The sequence below is a fragment of the Grammomys surdaster genome, unplaced genomic scaffold (assembly GCF_004785775.1).
Source record: "Grammomys surdaster isolate TR1022 unplaced genomic scaffold, NIH_TR_1.0 129, whole genome shotgun sequence".
NCBI classification, from domain to species: Eukaryota; Metazoa; Chordata; class Mammalia; order Rodentia; family Muridae; genus Grammomys; species Grammomys surdaster.
In genome coordinates, this window is record NW_021604587.1 from 8,396,324 (window position 1) to 8,412,336 (window position 16,013).

General features: G+C 41.8%; 1 protein-coding gene across 2 annotated transcripts in view; it reads left to right on the forward strand.

Annotated features, from left to right (window-relative positions):
• Sel1l2 (SEL1L2 adaptor subunit of ERAD E3 ligase) overlaps positions 1-16,013 on the forward strand; it is a 131,027-nt gene that overhangs the window by 55,675 nt on the left and 59,339 nt on the right. Inside the window, exon 1 of one of the 2 annotated variants that reach the window (XM_028755052.1) lies at positions 3,685-3,692. The exons of the other annotated variant lie outside the window; for it this stretch is intronic. The gene's annotated coding sequence lies outside the window, so the exon portion shown is untranslated. Of the gene's footprint in view, positions 1-3,684; positions 3,693-16,013 lie in introns of those variants that run through there. 2 annotated transcript variants of the gene reach the window in all.

Here is a 16,013-nt window from a genome sequence, read left to right on the forward strand (position 1 = left end):
ATATGTATATATGTGTATATATATGTATATCTATATTTTGTGTGTGTGTGCCTCTGTGTGTGTGTGTGTGTGGTGTGTGTGTGTAAGGCATTTTGATAATATTCACCTCACAGTCCCCTCCATTATCCCTCTCCTACTCCCTCTGCAACTACAATCTTCCCCCCCACCATGCTCCCACTCCTACTTTCATTTGTTTAAAAATTATTTTCAACATTTTATTTAAGCCCAAAGCATGCCTCTATGGAATATATATATATTTTTTTCTGCCAACATGTTATTTAAATAGATACTTGGCAGCTGATATTGAGGAGGAAGTTATAAGAATATCAGTTTTCAATGATGCTATAAAAATGTATACATGTCTAAACTTATTTAAAATATGTCATGTGCATTGTAATATTTCTCTGACAGTTTGAATGGAGAAATATGGTCTGCCTTTACTTAGCCTGTATTGGCCCTCCTGACGTACACCATCCCCATCCTACTACACAGGAGTTCTCCTAGCAGAGGCTTTCTTGTGGAATAGGAAACCAAGACACGTGAGCAACTGGGTTAGTCAAAGCTCTCTACGGGAACAGAACCAATAGGGTGAATACATAGTAAAAGCACACTTTTTCAGTTACACCATTGGTCTGGGTGTGCAACAATGGCTGTTTTTACCCTGGAGAGACTGGAAACTTGAGAATACTCAGTCCACAAGGCTGGATGCCTCAACAGTCTCCATGGCCTGGAGGATTTCTAGAGAACCTTTGATCTTCAGTCTACATTGGAAGGTAGTGCTGGATAGCTTTATGTCAACATGAACTAAAGTCATCTGAGAGAAGGGAAACTTAAAAACCTGCCTCTATAAGATCAGGCTGTAGGCAAACCTGTAGGGTCGTGTATTAATTAGTGATTGATCCCAACCTATTGGAGGTGATGTTATTCCTGAGCTGGTGGTCCTGGGTTCCATAAGAAAACAGGCTGAGTAAGCCATACATAGCAAGGCATTAAGCAGCACTCCTCTGTGGCCTCTGCATTAGCTCCTGCCCTTAGGTTCTGGCACTACTTGATTGAGTTGCTGTCCTGACTTCCTTTGATAATGAATTGTGATCTGGAAGCACTTTTTTCTCCCCAAGTTGCTTTGGTCATGGTGTTTCATTGTAGCAATAGTAACCCTTTCTAGGACAAAGCGTAAATCTGATGTGGATGAAGGATGGTAGCAGAGATGGACGCAACACTGATGAGCTCACAAAAAAGAAAAATAAACTTGCCAGGCAGAAGCTAAATAGCAGACAAGCAAAAGCTTTGGCCTTGAAGTCTTATCTCCAGTGTTACTCTCTACCCTGCCAAGTTTTATCACTGTAAATATTATAATATATTTAGTATTTTATATATATAGTATATTTATATGTACAGTATACCTAAATATATATTATAGTGATTATATATTATATTATATATAATTTTCTCAAATATTAATCCTGAATGCAGTTTCCCCTCTCTCCCCACCCCCATGTCTCTCCTTCCCCAACCTCCCCTCTCCCCCAGATTCAACTCCCCACCTCCCTTCAGACAAGAGCAGACTTCCCAGGGCTATCACCCAAACACAACATAACACACTACGATGAGACCAGGCACACACCATCACATCAAGGCTGGATAAGAAAACCCAGTAGGGGGAAAAGGGTCCCAGGAGCAGGGAAAAGAGTTGGAGACAGCCCCTGCCCCCACTGTTGGGAATCCCACAAGAGCACTAAGCTACTCAGTCATCATATACAAGCAGAGGTCCCAGGTCAGACCCCTACAGGCTCCCTGATCTCTGTGAGCCCCTGTGAGTCCAAGTCAATTGATTCACTGTAATCTTACCCAGAATTCTTCTGGATATCTATAGAATTCCTCACCCTGATTCTCTTAAGATGCTCCATTATAACAGAATTGAGTAATTTTTTATTGACACTCCATCATCAAAATTTCCCATAGCATTTAAATTACTTTCTATTCATATATTCTTTCTGTAATTGTACTTTATCAGTTTACATACTGCTCTGTTAATTCCTATAGTTATAATGAGACTACAACTGGTACAGACATAGGAAAAACTACTGGATTTTTTTTCTTATGTGCATTTGCATGTGATGTATACACATGGGTATGTCTAGTCTGGCTAGCCAGCTTGCCCTGATGGATCTGTGGTCTCCATCTTCAAAGCACTGGAATTACACCCTGCTGTGTCACTTTACCCACAATCACACGGGTTCTGGAGATCTATACTTTTGTCCACAAATTTGAGCAGCATAAGTTTCATCTATTGAGCCATCCCCTGGGCCCCTGGTGGCTTTTTGCAAGCATAGAAGGGAAATGTCTTTGTTATGTGATAAAATACCATGGGGAACCCAATTTAAGGAAGAGAAAGTTTATTTCAGCTCACAATTCAAGAGTACAGTCCATCATGATGGGAAATCAAAGCTGCGGGTGCTTGAGGCAGCTGGTCACACTGCATCCACAGTCAGGAAGCAGAGAGTGAAGATGCTTTTCCTCCGCTGGTTTTTTCCTTCTTAAGGAGTCTAGGACCCAAGCCCAAGAAATAGTCCTGCCAACATCAGTCTGGGTCTTCCCTCCTCAGTTAAACCTACTCTAGAGAGTCTCTCATGAGCGTGCCCAGAGGCTAAGCGATTCTAAATCCTGTCAAGTTAACCACAGATAGCAGCCATCGCAGCTTAACATCACAAAGCTGTTTCCTAGAGAAATTTGAACCTGAATGGTGGAGTGGTGAAGTTCTCTAGCTCTCAGCCACTAAACTGCGCACTCCTCTTAAGATATGGCCAACTATGGCAGCAAGAACGTTTCAAGCACTCAGAATGCTTAGCACGAGAGTTGCATGTTTGAGGCCAGCCTGGGTTATAAAGTCAGACATCCTCTGAAAAAAATATTTTTTTGTTTACATGCTTCTCTAATGATTTTGAGGAGACACAGAACTATATGATAAACATGGCACAATTTGCTAAGCACCAAAATATACTTTAAAGGAGGACAAATAATGGAAAATACTTTTATTCTACCAGTAACACCCACTGTGTATGCAGTAGACTTAAACATTCATGTTTTGAGTAGTCAGACCTGACTTCAAAAATATGTATCATTGTCCCCAGACCATCATAGGATATAGGTATACATTCATCACTGGTGCCTATTCAAATCACTGGTGCCAAGTTCGCATGAGAGATCTCATTTTATAAGCCATATTATCCCTTCATCAAGCTTTACAGAAGTGAGGAATGTATCCTTCTGCTAGAAGTAAATACAGAAAAGCAGCCACTGCTAATAATAGCAATAGGCAGAAACCGAGAGCAGTGGATTCCAGAGGGAGTTATCTATTTAGAGGCTGGAAGGTTTCTTATTGACCCCAGACTGGTCTCCTTCTGAAAGTCCTGCTTTAACAAAGACATTTAAAGACAACAGTATTTTGCCCCATGTTTACCCACAAAAGGCTGGTTTGTTGCTCAGCTAAAAGAACATTCCAGATGGAACCTGAAAACAGCACTTTTCAATAGAGTCATTTGAGAAAAGTTGAAAAATGGGATCTTTTCTAAGGGTTTAAACAGAATACAGTGAAAACATAAATGTCTGACAGACTAATAACATCACCATCTCAAGGTTTCTAGGGACCTCAGGGCAGTCATGACTCCTGGAATTGAGAAAGCAAGCAAGAGGTACACCGAGAATGCTCTGTGATAGAACTGTGACCCTAGGTCAAGAGACAATGCCAGGCTACAGAGGCACAAATCGACAAGCCAGGAATAAATACCCTTATGTTGATTTCTAGCTACTCTTCATATTCCCTATGGTCACCTTTTGACCTAACCTATCCAGAAACTGTAGAAAGGAGTTCACCTGAAGGACAATCAGGGGCATCCAGAATGCTGGCTTTTCAGGCAGGCAAATTACACATCATAAACTAGAAGGATGAAGGCTTTCATTGGCACATGATGAACTAAAAGTGAAACGACAGAGTCTTAAAGAGGGAATTCCAGAAGTCATCTAGTCTCACGTCGTTGATTGGTGTTCCTAGAAGATGACATGAACACCTATCTAACTATGTAAAATAAGCCAATGGATCATAAAAGATCTTTGTTATTCTTTTATACACCCCTTTCTTATAAAGTCCTTAACTTACATGGAACCCACAATAATTTTAACCTTTTCACATGTCCTGCTAGTTGGTGTAAATTTATGGTGGGTAGAGTTGGATTTGATAACTGTGATATTCCGAACCCTACAAAACACACTCTTGCTGTTGCTGACACCAGAGCACAGTGATAAGGCATAATATATTCATAGTAAATTCTTCTCACTTAAAAGTACTAAGTCAATCTAGCTGTGTGGCCCAAGTGGCCCACACTTGTCATCCAAGACCTCAGAGGGCTGAGGCAGGAAGACCAGGAGTTTAAGGTCAATCTTAAACATATAGAAATTCCATCTCGAGGGAAGAAGAAGAAAAAAGGAAAGTTGGGGTGGGGGAGAGGCTGGGAAAGAAAGGATGAAAAAGAAGAGTGAAAGGAAAGACTAAGCTGTGTGTCAGAAAGGACTAAGCAACACATTCAGTCAGGCATCAACCAGGAAAAATACCAGTAGGAGATATAGACATGTATCAAAGAATTTATTGTGAGGAGTTACTTCAAATGACTATGAGAGCAAGCCTAAAATCTATAGGGGAGGCTGCCATGAAAAGCAAACTGGAACCTGTTAAAGTTAATATTTAAAATTGGCGGCACACAATCTGGCTTGTTGTTCTAGGGCCCACCATTTTCCTGGCTAGGCAACACCTGAGGCCACAGGAGCATGCTGCTGTTTGGCTCAGGCCTCAGGCTCAGGCAGACCAGAAGCACTGGCCCTGCCACCCACAAGACATCAGCATGGGAGATGACTCTGCCAATCTACCACTCTGTCTCCACAAGGCTGGGCTGAGCCCAGACCATCCCACCATCCACACAGTAGAAATGAGACTCTAATGCTTAAGATTATCCAAGGTTTTATATGTTTGGTAATGCTCAATTAACAAGATGCCCACACAATTAGAGGTGTGTCCCAATAGCTAACCTTATGATATGTTACCCAGGACTGCTCTCAATACATGTGTGGTCTTCCAAGGCTCCTACATCTCTCTGTCTCCCTAGCTCCTCCTCTACCTCTCCTCTTCCTCTCCTTACTCCTCCCACAGGAACCCACAGACATAAACTAAAGCTATTATCTCTCAGGCATACTTAACCTTCTGATGTTGTAATATGACAGTCATCTACAAATATGTTGGGCTGCATTCAGAGCTATCTTGGGACACTTAAAGTCCACAGGACTCAGGTCTGGCATGATTAGCCCAGTCTAATAGCTTTGTTTGTTTGTTTGTTTGTGGTTACTGTTTTGATGATGTTTTTGCTTTTCTTTCCTTTTAAAATACACTTTTAATATTTTTAAATTAAATGTTTATATATGTGTCTGAGTGCAGGTGCCCACAGATGCCAGAAACATTGACTTCCCTGGAACTGGAGCTATAGGTGATTATGACCTATAACTATAGTGGGTCCTGGAAATTAAACTGGGGTAGAGTATAAGAGTAGTCTACACTCTTAACCATGAACCATCTCTCCAGCCCATTTCTGTTTTTCATTAGGAAAGCCTTGGGCTCACATTTAAGGTACTGAAATATATTTAATCAAGCCAACCCAGGTGATCTAGGAAAATCCTTTTGATTATGGGTTTTAGACACATCTACAAAATGCCTTCACAACAACTTAACAACTAGGTTAGTGTTTGAATAACTGGGGACTGTAGCCAAGGCAAGATGGCACATGAGGTGGCCATCAAGCCATGTATGTTCTACTCCTTACATCTTCAAAGTTTGTTTGCTTCCAAGGAAATCAATCACAAAACCTTTGATGCTGTGCTCTACCACCAAGCTATAGCTCCAGCCTCCACACAATTGTTGGTTTTAAGTTTAGGCGGTGAGGCGGTGAGATGGCTCCGTGTGTAAAAGCACCGGCAACCTGATTTGGATCCCTCGAATCCATGTGATGAAAGATGAGAATAGACTCCCACAGGCAGCCCTGGGATCTGCATATATGCACTTTAGTATGCAAGGACACTCAGGGATTACACGAAAGAATTAAATGTAAGAGTTATACCTATTAAATTTTACTGTAAGGGGCAGTGTAGCTCAGTAGGAGAGAAGGTCCTTACTACTCAAGAGTTTGGGTTCAGTTCCCTAACCCCACAAAACAAAGCAAAAAAACAAACAATTCACTGTGACCATTTTGGACTATTAGTTCAAACTCTTGATTACACAGATTAATTCATTGCCTTATAATCTTTTGCCCAATCTCTTGTTGCAGCAGTCCGTGGGTCAGGGCCAAATTTAGAGCTAAAAACTTAAAGTAGTCCACTATAAATCTCCAGAATAATATTTACCAGATCAGCCAGATAGAATTCCAAATGTGATGAAGTTGTGAAGATTTTATTTGCTAAAATATGTGAACAGCATGCACGTCTTTGTGAAGCTAACTTAATAAGCATTTATAGATAGGAAGTGGGCAAACATCTGCTCATGATCCCCCTCCCACCCCACATTGGATGCTGGTATCAGCTGATGCCAATTTTTAAATTAAATGTATTTATTTATTCCCTTTACAATCCAATATCAGCCCTTTCTCTCCTCCCAGGATCGCTTCATGCAAGTTCTTCCACCATTCCACCTTCCCTTTCTTAAGAGAAGCTTCCCTCTGGGTGTCAACACCTCTACACACGCATGCACCCCCCCAACCACCCCCACACACACACCAAGTCAATGCAGGACTAGGTTCATCCTCTCCCACTAAGGCCAGACAAGGCTGTCCATTTAGGGGTGTGAGATTCACAGGCAGGCTGGCAGGCAACAGACTCAGGGACAGCCCCTGCTGTTGTTTGGGGGACCTGCATGAAGACCAAGCTGCTCGTCTGCTGCATATATGCAGGGGCCTAGGGTCCAGCCTAAGCTTACTCTTTGGTTGGTGATTCGGACTCTAGAAGCTCCCAAGGGTCCAGATTAGTTGACTCTGTTGGTCTTCCTGTGGAGTTCTTGTCCTCTTTGGGTCTCCCAACTCTTCCATAAGATTTCTTGAGCTCCTCGAGTTGTTTGTGCTTTTAATTTTCGAGATTTTAATTTTTAATTTTATTAATTACCTCTTCTCTTTCCTCCTTCCAAGCCTTCTCTTTCAAATTCATGGGCTCTTTTTAAAACTTTAAGTGGCAGCATTGTTGGTGGTGGCGGTGGTAGTGGTGGTGGTGGTATGTGTGTGTGTGGTACATAAACACAACCTGCTCATCTATAGAACATTACTTGTATACATTTTCAGGGCTGAGCAGTTGGTACTAGATAAGCAGTTGGAGGATTGTTCCCTGGGAAAGACTATTTGTCCTGCTCTCAGCATACCTTAGTAGCCTGCTGTTCTCTGTATGGGGTTGAGGTCTCTTGGTTTTCCCCCTTTCATGTTAACATGTCTATTGGTGTCATTCTTGTTTGGCTGATGTTTAGACAGTCATGCTGATAAGACTCTATTTGTTTGTTTGGGTAGGGTCTCAGGTATCCCAGGCTAGCCTAGAATTCCCTATGCAGCAAGAATGAGAGAGTGATCTTGACCTTTCTGCCCTCCTGCCTTCACCTCCTGAGTGGCATTACAGATGTATGATGCCACTCCCAGCTTCCAAGCTCTCCCTGTTTATGAAAAGGTAAGAAAAGTTGTGTAGAAAAATATGGGGCGCCGGGCAGTGGTGGCACACGCCTTTAATCCCAGCACTTGGGAGGCAGAGGCAGGCGGATTTCTGAGTTCGAGGCCAGCCTGGTCTACAGAGTGAGTTCCAGGACAGCCAGGGCTACACAGAGAAACCCTGTCTCAAAAAACCAAAAAAAAAAAAAAAGAAAAAAAGAAAAATATGGGGCAATGTTAGGATCAAGGAAGGTGATGGTTGTGCTAAATCAGGATGCCAATGAGCCCCAAAATTGGGAGATCCCAAGTCATGTTTTTAAATCATCTATGCCTCAGATGACCAAAGAAGCTATTTTAATCCCTGGAATTCATCAGCCTCTCTGTTCTGTGAAATCTTAAGTCTGCAATCTCAGCCTCACTTCATAAATGGAATATTCTTTTAGAACAACTCAAGAAGATGTCACATTTCTCTGTGAGTCCATGGGTGTGAGGTGATGCCAGGAGACAGGGAGGATCACTGGAGACCAAGAGGTTGACAGGATTTCAAGAAGTCATAGACAGATATAACATGCCTTTTCACCCAGAAAAAAAAAAAAGCCAGCACATAGAATACCAGGTACCCAGACACACACCACCACACATAGGCAGGTACAGATACACACGTAGAGACAGGTACATTAGCCTCTTGGAAAGACAGGCCTACAGACACGTGTAGGCAGGCTGTCATCAGAGGCAGAGGATCTCTGACCTCTGACTACAGGGACAAATGTATATAAAATTCACACTAACGTGACATTCTGCCAGCAATAGTTACACAACAGATTATATCACTGTTAAGTTTTGGATTCTGCAGACATTTGATGTCAGCCATTTTGCGATAATTTGTACCCTATCCCTCTTGTGTCTATCATTAGCCATCTTGACCCATACCAGATAACTATAACAGCACCAGGTTGTCTACACATAAACTGGTTCTTATGACTTTGTGTTCCCCATAACTGTATATACCATGAAAGCACTATTTGGGTATCAGGAGTTAAGAAAGAGAAAGCCGTCAAACTAAGATCTTCTCTAATCAGAAAATTTGAACTTCACAAGCCGTAGAAATGAAGTAATAGCATAGGGTTAGACATGATTACAGGCTCACTGTAAACCTTGCTGAATTCTCATTTATTCGGTCTATAATCTAACATTTCTATACATGAAATGTCATCTTGGCCATGAGATATAGGTGTTCTGAATAAGTGCTTTTTCCCAGACCTCTGAGTACACCAAAAAAAAAGAGAAACAAAACATAGCCTAACTCGTCTCAAAATGCTTCTATTCCAGAAATGGAAAATGATCAACATCAAGCTGAAGTCTCTAGAACATGCATATGGTTCTCCACACTTCGAAAACAGCAATGACTCATTTTCAGTCTTGCCAATTGTTCTTTAACCCAGAGCTTCTCAAATATAACAAAGAGTAGTTGCACCCCCATTACTTAAAAGCAAGATGTGTTCCTGGCACTGTGTCTGCCAAATACTCAGTGTGAATATAAATACTTGATGAGTTAAATTGTACCAACTTGTCTCTGTGCAGAGTTAGTATATGGTCTCAGAACTGAGTTCAAACTCAGACTTTCTTTGAAGTATGCTATGTTACAGGTGACACGCAAAAGTAATAAAGCCTTGGGCTTCTGGAACACACACAGTGATATTGAGTGATGTTGAACATTATGCTCTCACTGCCGTTACTTGTTTGAAAATGGCGCAAACATTTTCCCCCAGAGTACCTTAACACTGTGACTTCAACAGCTAATTCTTTTGAGATAAAATTAAATCTAAAAAAGTAATTATCCTTATTAAATCATTATCTGGGCAAATCAATAGGCAGTCTGAGTCCTGGAGTGGTGGAGCCTGGACCTGCAGGCTCCTGTGTTCCTTCCTGACTCCCATGGGATAAATCAGCATTCTCTTTAGTTATCTGTCTTGGCCACTACCACATCCTTGGTTGGAGAAGAGTATTTTACAACTCATATGGCTCTAGTTCGGACATTCTTTTTTCTTGTTTCTGCAGTCTAAAATATCTAGGCTAAGCTTATCTTTTGCATTCCATTTTATTGACTTTTTGAATAGTTGCAACAGACACTGACAAGCGCCAGACAAACACTCCTTTAATGAAGGACATGTCCCCAATTGCAGACAGCCTTCAGTATCCAGTCCCAAATGGGACAGTATTCCCAGACAGACAGCTGCATGAAGATGGCTGCCCCCTGGGAGTCACTACCAATTGCCATCAGACCAGGAGTAGAAAGGATGACCTGATCATCTTGCTTTACTTGGGACAGTCCTGAGACGACAATTGCTCCAAGGTGCCCTGTTGGGTACCCAAGAAGTATTTTTTTTATCAAATCTGCCTCAGGGTCTTCCTCTGTCCAATTCAACTTGTTCCAGATGAGGGTCCAGAGACGCTTCACAGTGAGGAGAGAGGCTGACAATGAAGAATGAATGTCTCCCTCAGATCACTCACCAGAAAGACCTCTTTTCTCTCTTAATCTCAAAGGATAACTTCAAAAACTATGTCTCAGGTCAAAGTGGTGTTGACTAGAGGTCACTTATATCTTTTCCAGAAAGGGATGAATCAATCTTAAGTCTCTCAGGGAAGGGTGAGAAGGAAACGCCCAGCTTAAGGGAGCTTGGTCTCAGGGTTCTCAGTTCTCCTCCTCCAGATGATTAATTCCAAGCTTCCACACTGAGGACCTAAGAGAAAAAGGCACTTCTTAAACACAACTCTCACCATCTGCTTTCCAGGAGACTCAACAGGCACATCTTACCATCTCTCCTACTCTTTGCCAAAAGGCTTTTTCAGGTCAACACGGTTACACATAAATGAATTTATTCCATTCTTGCAAAATGGTGGCTACTTCAGTCTGTATACTACTCCTGATGTAGATGCCTAGACATGAGGCCCACAAAGTTTCAAAACTTGTGTCTTTCAAAGGAGCAGTGGCTACACTAGCTCTTAGTGTAGCCTAGAATTGACTGTCAGCTGAGTGACCTTGGTCAGGCTACCTGACTCATCTGTGTCCACAACACCTCAGCACTAACAGACAATGATATCAGTCCTTCTTACAGTCAGCAGGGGGAAAAAGTTAGTAAATATAAGCACTGAGAACTGTTTAACACTAATGGCTTTATAAGTATTAACACCTGTTATTATATTGGTTTATTCTTATTTATTTTATAAAATATATTTCTTTTAGCTAAATTAAGAGTTTTAGATAGTAAATTATATTTCAAGCCAGAATTCTGATCTCATTCATGCTTGAAGAGAGGGAGTATTTTATTTCCACAGTTAACACTGTCTACGGCTTCCTCCAGTACCCATGGGGGTCTTGCTGTTTGATGACAATGACCAGTAGACAATCAAGTATATTATTGCAGTAGTATCGTTCTTACTTAAGTGTATCTGAGTTAATCGTATCTGCTAAACTCTGTGCTGAGTCACTCTTTCTTGGATGCAATGTTATTTTTAGTAACAGATCATTATTCTCCCTCCTTTGACAATATTCTGTCTTCTTGGCACACATACGGGTGAGTGTGAAGAGTTCTCCTGATATGAATCCTGAAAAATCAGAGGCTGAAGTTGATCTATATTAAATGCAAGTGTAGCCAGTGGGAAGGACACAGCACTCAGCATTAGCCAGCTTTGCTGCTGTAGGAAAGAACCTTCTGTTTTTATCTCCATCACTTTGTGAATACACCTGACTCGTGGTCAGACTCAAAGACTCCTGGCTTATCCATCAGTTCCCTTATTCTTGATGATTATTTTCATAATTTATGTTGTAAATGTAACTTGAGATTTGAAATAGTTTATTACCTTCTTCTAGGTAACTTTAAAAGTATTTATAATCAGAAGGTTAGGAATTTAGAGACTGAGGTTAAACATAAAAAAAAAAAAAGGAAGAGTGCAGCAAAAGGCAAAGGAAAGAGCAGAGTGAAGTGTTTGGGGAAAAGATGGAGCTTTGACGTGAGACAAAGGATGAAGGCAGTACAGGCCAGGAGTCCGCACAGGCATCTCAAGGGAGATATGAACACCTATGTGTCTTTACAAAGGATATATTTACATGTATGTGACTCTTAAGCATACTTATTTAGGAAAGTTGGCAATTTAAGGGTCAGCAGTATAAGCCAAAGATAACCAGTGTTTTCATCATTCGTGGAAAGGTTACCTGGGTCCAGGAACTACCAAACACAGGAAGGTTTGCCAACCATACTGCTAGCTTATAATCTCAAAAAGCATGCCTTGTAGAAGTGGATGACTGGGCCGTCCAGCTATCTAACAAAGTCAGAGCACTGGGCTGGAGACCTAGAGAGACAGAAGAAAACCCACAGTCCTTCCTGCCTTTGGCAGGTAGTCTGTGCTCTGATCTGGGTGTATCTATTCCTAAAAGGAGAGTGAGCATCTGAGTTTCCTAGCACTGTCATAACAAAATACCATGGGGTGAGTGACTTAAACAACAGAAATACTGTTTTCTTGTAGCTCAGTGGACCCAAATTCTAAAACCAGGTGCTGGCAGATTTGGTGTCTTTTGAAGGCTTCTGTCCCTGGCTTATAGTAGGTCATTTTCTGACTAATTCCTTGTAAGCCAACATGATGGGGTAGCATTTTGGCAAATATAGAGCCAAAATAAGTATAACTAAGACATGAAAAATGGATCTTCATTCCTGCAGCAGGCTAGGACATAATAGGAGATATTCCCAAAGCAGAACAAAGAAAAAATACAGAAATTTTATTACAAAGACTGTGCATATTCTTTGAGGGGTAGGTCCATTCCTTAGCATGCTCAGTTTAAAGACTCAATTTAAGAAAGAAAGATAATAGACTCATTTGGAGACATGCTTAGCTCAAGGTTAACGAATGTAGTTTAAAAGATTAAAGTGGTGGACAGGAATGCCTTAAGGCACATGCAGCTTGCACCATAGTTTTAACTGATTATAAAGGACAGAACACTCTAGACTCTGATAGAAGATTCTGCCCTAGAAGTTCCTGCTGCACCAAAAGCCTCACACTCTGACATGTCTCTTCTCTGTACCTATGTACCCTGGAGTCTCTTCCACTTCTCATGAGAACACCAGGCATGCTGAATTGGCAACTTTCCTAGATGATGCATCTGAATCATCTCTTCAAAGGCCTTATCTCCAAATGAAGGTGCATTGGGCAAGGAGGTTGACACTAATTATCTAAGACATATATTAATAAAAATAAGGAAGAGGAAGTCACGAATGTCAAAAAACCTCTCTACACATTATATCTCTGACATGTGTTGAAATATAAAATTCGTTTAGCTTAGTTACTACATGTTCCATAGTCACTGTCATAGACTTCTGGTATACCTAATTCTCTCTTTTTTGAATTTTCAATTTTTATTTTAGATTTTGTATATAAGCATTTTGCCTATATGTATGTCTGTGCACCATGTGTGTGGCTGCTGCTCATGGAGGTCAGAATAGAGTGTCACATGTCCCTCAGAACTGGATTTACAGTCCTAGGACACCTACTCACTCTAGTGTGTGAATTCCATCCCCAATATTTTGTTCTAATCAGCTTTAACTGTCAATGTTACAGAGACTAGAGTCAACCGAGAAGACAGGAGACAGAGAGAGAGAGAGAGAGAGAGAGAGAGAGAGAGAGAGAGAGAGAGAGTCTTTGTATAGGTCTGGCTCACTATGGAGTTCTGGAGTTCACTATGTAGATCAAGCTGGCCTCAAACTCCCAGAAATCTGCCTGCCTTTGCCTTCTGAGTGCTAGAATTAAAGGCACATGTCACCATCCCCAGGTGTTCAGAATTATCTTGATTTCCTTAATAGATGGAGGAGGACTCAGGCTGCTCTGGGTGGTACCACTCCCTGGACAAGTGGTCCTCAGCTATATAAGAAAGCTAGCTAAAGTCTGAAAAGATGGTGTGGGACTGCGAAAGGGAATTCTGGTTGATGGCTAGGCAGGTGCCTAGAACCCTGAGACTCTGCGTGAGAACCGACAGGAGTTTGGTGTGCCCCCAGAATCCAGGGTCCTGAAAAGCAGTCTAGTCCCCAAAGATTTACAGCCCCTCCCAAAGTAAACAGGTAGAGGGTGTGACTAGAGGCCTCAGGGCCTAGGGATTTACATTATAATGAAGGCCAGACAGAGGAGCAAATTAAGCATGCTTCCCCAGATCCTCCCCATCCTCCCCAGATCCTCCCCCTTTCTCCCTCCCTATATAACTCGGGACAGCCCTGAGTTTTACGGGGGCACGCCCAGATCCATCCACCATCCGCCATGACAATAAACCTTTTGGAACCAAGGACTTCCTTGTGTTATTGGGGCCTGCCGCTGCCAAAGCCTCCAGGTCACTGGAACATTAGACGTTCCTCCTGCATATGGGACCACTGCAGCGTGGAAACCCACTGGGACTCCACGGAGGCGGCCCTCCTAATTTTCCCCACAAGATGGTCCAGTAGTCAAGAGCAGTTGTTCTTGCAAAGGACCCAGAAGAGCCAGGTTCAATTCCCAGCATCTACATAGTGGCTCACAACAATTTTTACTCCTGTTCTAAAGAATCTGACACCCTCTTCTGACTTCTGCAGACACCAAGTGTACGCATACAGTCACACATACAGGCAAAAAGCTATATACAGAAAATAAAAACAAATAAAACCTAAAACAAAAGAAGGCTAAATATGGCCCTGGGAATGAGTCAGCCAATAACAGTCTGTCATGGTTTCTGACTCAAGTTCCTGCCCTGACTTTTCTCAGTCACAGACTATAACTTGCAACCTGAAATAAATCTTTTCCTCCGCTAAGTTGTCAGAGTATTTTTGTCACAGCAGCAAAATGAAAGTATAAAACACTTTTCATAAGTAAGGCTGGTTTGCAAGCGGAACCTGTACGGCACCTACAGGTTGGCCGCTGAGAGAAGGCTGCTGGTACAGGGTGGAAAAGAATTAAAAGACTAAGATTAAGCAGAGCCCTTTATCCAGTGTTTCTCATCACTGTCAGAGGAAGAATTAAATACAGAGAATTAAATACAAAGTAAGGAATTGGTGATAGGAGGTCGGTAGGGGGCCATTGGTTACAGAATAAAGGCAGCAGCAGCAGCAGTAGGGTATAGGGCAGAGACACATGCTACAGCTGCCCACAGTAGCCTGAGCTCTTTGTGGAGCCCTCCACTCCAGTAAGGCTGGGATTCTTGGCTTCAAAACAGAAGGAACTTTGGCATGAATAAGTATGATGCAGAGTTAGAGTTTAATGCAAAGATATTTCAATATAGAACTAAGCAAGGGAGAGAGAGGCTCTGGTAAAGGAGATGATGCACCTACTGTGTGAGTGTGAGCTTCTCAAGAGGGAGGAGTCATACTGGGTGTCTTTATAGGAGCCACCAAATGTGGCTTCTAAAGTTATATCTCAAAGAGCTGTAAAAGAACCTTTTTCCTTTCAATCAATGAGTTCACAGTTGGGTTCCAGGATTGCGTTGGATGGGATTATAACTGATAAAATAAAATTCAAGCCCACCCATGTCGTACAGGAGGGTAGAATGTTTTCACTGTAGATGCAAATTAGTAGTTTTGTTTGTCAGATTCCCAGAAAATGTCTCAGAAATGAACAAGAGAGGCCATATTTGAAGGTCATATGTGCTCAGACATTAGGAACAATGCATTGCTATTTTAACATTCTTATTTGAAATATCTATATATAAAAGGAATTTTGTCTCTATGTAGGACATAGCAAATGTTAATTGTGCTTTAAATTGTTGTTGTTGTTGTTGTCGTTGTTGTTCTCTATAGACACGCTGTCCTGAAACTCACTCTGTAGACCAGGCTGGACTGAATCAGAGACCCACCTGCCTCTGCCTTTCAAGTCCTTGGATGTAAGGTGTGTGCCACCGTACCCAACTACTCTAATTCTTGATTCTCAGCTGCTGAAAACTTAAACCAAACTCCAGAATAAGGGTCACTTTTCAAACCTTTCTATATCCCCTTATGTTCCACTGTCTTTCTGTCCTAGCTCAAAAACATATCCTCAAGAGGGGCTATGGGTTTCTCTAAAGTCACACCACCTATGATTTTAGGTAGCTAGTCCTTATGGACAAGGTTCAATGATGAAGAAAAGTACTAAGGAGTGAAAAGATGTATGTGTGTTTGGGAGGAGACAAGAAATTCAACGACTGGGTTGTGGTTTTCCAAAAATAAGGTTCACGCACACACTTTACCATCCTCCTATGAGACTTTTGGATGTGCCATTATGTCAGATGCATGACGGGAACAATTCTGCAAGGTT